The 6,434-nt window shown below is 40.0% G+C and overlaps 1 non-coding gene across 1 annotated transcript; it reads right to left on the reverse strand.

Annotated features, from left to right (window-relative positions):
- Positions 1-5,653: 5,653 nt before the first annotated feature.
- On the reverse strand, positions 5,654-5,744 carry LOC143523686 (small nucleolar RNA SNORD88). Its single transcript, XR_013133432.1, has one exon. It is a non-coding gene; the product is annotated as a small nucleolar RNA SNORD88 (small nucleolar RNA).
- Positions 5,745-6,434: the final 690 nt, after the last annotated feature.

Consider the following 6,434-nt stretch of genomic DNA (forward strand, 5'->3'; position numbering starts at 1 on the left):
TATGGTACCTGAGTGAAGAATTAATCGCTCTTGCATTCTTTGATGGTGTGAACAGCAACATCAAAAGAAATATGATTACTGCCCTTCAGAAAGCCGGCTCTGATGAAACTAAGCCACCAAAACGGATCGAGATTGAACCTGGTGTCATTCCTGAAAAGGAACTCCAAGACTTTGGCACAAACAGAACAATATCATTCTTTCACACTCTTGGGTTGAATGCAGACTTCCTTACACAAGCAGATCCTGACACTTGGCAGAAATGTGACGACTTTCTACAAGCAAAGAAATATGTTGACAGTTTGGCCGTGGTAAATGATTGAGCAGAGCGAGCAGTAAAACTGATGCAGGACTTCAACACTTCCAATTACAACAAATGAAGATCAGAAACAGTATCTTCTGCAGGCAGTCTTGAGCCACAGAGCCAGATATCCCGTCGCCAGGAAATCATTGTTTGCAGAGCCTGGCAGTGTTGCAGATGACATTCAGCACTAGCAGTAGCAGCACAGCATCGCAGACTGCGTGAATTTTATAATTCTTTGGACTGGCTGTAGCATAAACTTAGTTAAAGCAGTTGTGAATTCACTTTAAAATAATACAATTTGAGTTGTGATTATATATGATAGTGCATTAATAATTTGACATTGGTTGATGAGACATAAAGTAAACATTAACTGCCCAGCACTAGCGGCTATCGTATATTAACCAATGTGTTAACTTTATACACATTGAGCCACCTTTAAATATTCAATAAAAATTTTGAAAAAATTACAGTGATTTACTATCATGCCATATAACAAACTGAGAGGGTACCACATGTGAAATTCAGAAGTTCGTTTTTGGCGGGCACCCTAACATATATTGTAAACAAATAATAAAGTACAGGGCAGTGCGTGGCACCACACAGTGTATTTACAGTAAGGCATGCACAGTGTAGTCCCAGACCCAGTAGTTAAAGGACAGAGCATGGTTCAAAATGAACCGGCTTGAAACCTTTGGGATAGAATCAAAGTATGAAGCAATATGTGGACTTCAATATCATCACTCCATGTTTTGTGGTGATTCGTACGTGTGTATTCCCAGGAGAGGACAAAGGTGTCTAGGAATGCGAAGATATAAGATGCGTCAGCCTCGTCTGGAGCAGCAAGAAGCTCCAGCCGCACAGGTGGAGCGTCAGAACACGCAACGAATGAAGCGTAGCCTTAGGCACACGGTGAGGGACGTGAGCCCAGACGACGCGGCACCTCTGAAAGGTAACGGCTGATTTCAGCGAACGCTCCCCTCTTTGTATCTTGAGAACCTTACCGTACCGCTTACCCGTGAACTCTATCCCAGCTGTGGAGTCATGCGTACCTCCTCCTCAGTTTGCCAGCAGGTGAATATTTAAACAGTTAATCAAAACAACAACAACAAAAAAGTGCATCCTGATTGGAACTGCTTTGATGTTTGCAATTTTTGATGGTGTTGATGTTGGTTTAATTTGATTGCAGCCATTTTCTGTTTGGACACTATAACCCAATCCTTGTGTTTTCTCTCTTGTGTGTGTTCAGCAAAGACAGCAGCAGAGCACACATCCACAGCATTGCAGACAAGACAGAGTACGTCAAGCATCTCAAGGCCCTGCTGGGTTCAAAAGACTTCAGCGAGCCCATCAAGGGCATTGATCAGCTGGTGGCCCACTGCGAGGACAACCCATATATGGTCGTGGGCAACATGTTCCTGGTAACACATTTGAACTGAATAGATTTTTAATGTTTTCAGTAGCTTTCAGAAGTGATCTGTATGGGGGGTCATACGTTGGAGAACATTAAATGCTGGCACATCTGAAGAAATGTCAAAAGCTTAGATGCTTCAGAGTAGAAAATATTACAACAATCAGTTTTAACTATTACAGTGGAGGGCAGTCGTGTCCATTGTTAGTGTGAGCTTGTTTTACAATGTATGTGAAGATTTCACCCAAGCGTATCCTTGAAATTGCATTAAACCAAAGAATCCAAGTGAATGACTTATGAAAAAATCAGTCGGTTGAAATGAAAGGGCTTGAAATCAAATCAGCTCCAGGGCTTAACGGCACTGATATGGTGAGTGCCTGATGAATGCATGGGCGGCTTGCTCTATACCTCTCTTCCTCTGCTACAGGTATTTGATGCTTTCAAAGCACGACTGCAAGGTTAACCTCTATGCCTTGGAGGCCTTACAGAAGATAATCACACTGCTCAGAGACAACCTGGTCCAAGTGGTCTACATCTTAGTCCCAGCTATAGTGGACAATCACCTCAACTCCAAGAATAACGCCATCTACATGGCAACAATAGTTGCCATTCAAGCTCTCATCAATAACCTTGGTGGGTTCTTTTCTCTCTTTACAAAACATCTTGAAGGACACATGCCACTGGGCTTTAGAAAAACAACAACAACAATGATTGTGTTCTGTTTTACCTTTGTATCTTTTGATGAAAGGTTGCTAGGTTGGGGAAAAGGTTCACACAAATCAGTAAAAGAATGTTCTTGCTCTTTGGCTAGATGTTTGTGGTGCAGATCAAATGGAAATCTCCTTTCATATTAAGGCACAGTCCAATATAAAGAAAAAAATATTTCTGTAAGACTGACAGGAGATCTTGCATTATCTGACAGCAGATAGTTAAATAATGGAGTTTACAGTGGATGTGCTTAGGCTCTTTTGTTCAATATACAGTGTCTAATCTTTTGTGGTTGTGTATACAGAAATATTCTACAAATTCAAATACATTTATCAAAAAACAATTCTTTCAGAAAGTCATTCCACTGATATGCTAAGAGATGCCAGAGATAAAAAAAAGATAAAAGATTTACCAGAAATACTATAATTCCTATATTAATTAATAATATTTATAATATTGATAATAATCATTCCAGAGAGTTACCAAATACTGTCACTTTAGTTGAATTAAATCTTTCTAGGTTAAAAAAATGCTTCTGTAATAACCCAGTGCTGTCCAGGGTTGATTTATTTATCTTTGTTCCTTTTAAATGTTCTTTTTATAGAGCTGGTTAGGGAACTCTACCCCTGCAAGCCACAACTGGTTGAGCAGAAGGTGCTTCCTCTGCTCTGGTACCTCCTGGGGACCTCCAGCAACAGTGGTACGGTCCACGGGAGGGGTAGAAGCGTGAGAGGGGCCACTGTCCACCTATGCCAAGCCCTTCATGCCCACATGGGTCCGGCGCTGCTGGACTGCGCTGCTTCCCAACCTTCCAATATCCGCAAGAGCCTAAGAGAGTTTGTGAAGAACCTCCCGATCAACTGAGAGCTGCAAGCCAGACCTCCAGACCAAAATAAAGCCCAACATGGATTCTACTTGAAGATGGAGATGTTTGTGTATTTCTTACTGTGCCTGCACTTTAAATGAAAGAGAGAGGAAGAAAGTCAAACGTTTTTAACATTTTGAATTAGCAGAAAGCTAAATCCTTAAACTCAGAAGTCCTTTTAAATAAGGAGCACAGATTTTAGCGAATCACATCAGGTTTAACATGCCTAGGAGCTCTGCTCTTTTTGCACTTTGAAATACTAACACTTATCATGATAACTGTTGTCATGGTGACTATAGATATATATTGTTCTATGATTGTTATTTTCTGTTGACATATCCTGAGGTAACTGTGCAGAATGTAATTTATCACATGCACAAGGATCTATAGTCTTTTTGTTGTTTGGTATGTGTAATGTGACTTTTCAATGAGGAGTCTTAAAAAATGAAAAAGCTACGACTCACAAAATTACTTTTGTATTCTATAGCCAGGGCTTAATTTGAGCCGGATCCTGCCGGAACAGGATCCAGGAACTCTCATTTTGAAGGGTGCGTTCTGGGAACTGTCTGCCTTGATCCAGTAACTTTCAAGCCTACTAATTATAAGTTATGAAGAAATCTGTATGCACTTCTGCACTTAAACACTTATAAAACACATGTAAATAATTTAAAAGTAATTTATATATACAAATTGGCTTGTTATTTTAACATTTGTGTGCCTAAGCGTTTTGTGATCCGGTGACATTGTAATTTTGTTTTGCGATCCGGTGACATTGTTGGCCTCTGACCCCTTGTCTCATGCCGCTGTTTGCGTTCTGGCATCGTTTGATTTTCAAAGTAAGCACTGTGTATAGCTAATAAGTGTAATGGCACAGTATTAACTTAACTCATTCTAACTGTCAATAAAAGCTTGTTACTCATATGATTGCAATTATATTTCTGTATGTGCTAAAAACAATTGACAAACACCTATAAAAACCAGAGGGCAGCAGATCATGTGAAAATATAATATTTGTGTCATTCTCAAAACTTTTGGCCATGACTGTAGACCAGGATAATGACTAGGCCTGTGTTGAAAAAATCGATTTTCCGATTCAGAATCGATTCGCATATGATGATCTGATTATCGATTCGTACGTCCAAAGATCGATTTTTTAGTGAACTTTTACCCCCGCCTCGTCACTGAATTCACGCAGGCGTGCTCGGTCTAACTAACTGTAAAACAACATGGCGACGGACAGTGACGGTAACGACGATAGTCAAATCGGCAATCTAAAAACAGAAGGACAGTTTATCCAGTGTCAGTGACTATTTACATTTAGTCCATGTCACTGACAGTTTACCCAGTGTTTTTACAGTTTAAAAAAGTTAAAATGCTCTTGTAATGTTGGGCGCAAGGCGATGGACGAGACAGAATCCTTTGCACTTTCCAAATCGTTATGTTTATTACATTTACCGAAGCGCAGACAGCGCACATAAAACACGTTTACATAGAACATGTGTGACTCAAACAACGAGCACAGGACGCTGCGCGAACACACATTAAATAGACAAACCACATAAACCCCACGTGATGACGAGACGAGTCACAGGTGAGGATTATCACAAGACGCACCCGCACCCACGGAGATACGCAGACGAGTAGACGCAGACAACGTTAACACACGCCCAACAGGGAGGGGTCGGGGACCGTAACGTGACAGTTCTGTTATTATATTCTTACTTTAAAGAAAAATACACGTTTACATTTTATACTTTCAGTTTATTAAGTGTGAGCACTTTTAAAATAAAAATGCATTTGGTAGCAACAGCTTTTGGGTGACTTCTTAATTATTTCAATCATAATAATAATGCACTGGTTAGTGTCCCAGTAGGAGTCCACTGTTGCAGATATAGACACCTCAAAGATGTCCTCTGTTTATTGTCCTGGATTACCTTTCTTGAAGGTAGATTTATGATTACCCTTTTCACCAGTCTTCCAGCCATCAGTAACTACCAACTACCAGTAACTATTTGCTGATTAATATTGATGACTAGTTTTAACATGTTGCTTCTGTACATAGTCAGGAAACAGCTCAAATAAATACATTTTTAATAACACTAAACCCCGAATTGGATCGAATCGATTAAATCGGATTAAATCGAAATAAATCGATTCTTAATCTTCAGAATGGGAATCGGATCGATTCTTGAAATTTGAATCGATACCCAGCCCTAATAATGACACTACAGAATTTCTTCACAGAGCCTCAGCCATGGGAGTCAAGAGCACACCACCTGAAACAAAATTCAAGACAAAATTAGTCCCGCCTGTATATTTACAAAGTACGGTGATAAAGCTATTGAATCAGTTTCTTTAACATCCTCCCCCCCCCCCCATCAGACTCCACCATGTCAAGAGTAGAGGTGCACTTTTCTCGCCACAGACATTCAGAGCCCAGTGCAAAATCATCACAGGAGGAAACCTTCAGACTCCAGATTCAAGACTTAGTCAATCACGTACCTCATCCCCAGGATGCATGGACGATGTCCCCTGAAAGAGAAAACAATTGTCTTAGATTAACAGTCATGGCCTTTTATTCTGAATTGGTCTTATGCTTGTTTCCCGTGTTAGACATCTGTGACCACTGAATTCTGTAACCAGAGACCACCATGCATGTGTCGTCAAGAAATAAGGTAGGGTCAAATCCTGTTAACTGCACATGGGTACTCAATCGTTGATTGTAGTTTATAAGGAAATTAAAGCTCATTTCAAAATGAATTATTTATTTAGTGTGTATTTCTTGATTAAGATATGTGCTTGTATATACTTAGATATTTGTTAATGACATATTTGGCATTCTTAGCGAGGAGCAAAGTAAATTTTTCATTGTATCTAAGGAAACCTGTTCCCTCTGTGCATATGACAAACTCTGAATTTGAAAAGATTAGGTAGGCCTAAATGACGTTCATCACCGGTTAAGGATGCCCTCGCCGGAATACCGAAAGGGTTCGCCCTGAAATATTAATAATCCCCTCAGTCTCTGCCATGTCATTAGTAGAGACGCACTTTTGTCACAATGTACTTTTGGAGCCCAGTGCAAAACATCACGAGAAACTTTATTGGTATATGCACAGTAAAGAAACGTGTTGCTCTGTACAACGAAATAGTAA

This window comes from Brachyhypopomus gauderio, chromosome 9 (assembly GCF_052324685.1).
Source record: "Brachyhypopomus gauderio isolate BG-103 chromosome 9, BGAUD_0.2, whole genome shotgun sequence".
NCBI lineage: Eukaryota > Metazoa > Chordata > Actinopteri > Gymnotiformes > Hypopomidae > Brachyhypopomus > Brachyhypopomus gauderio.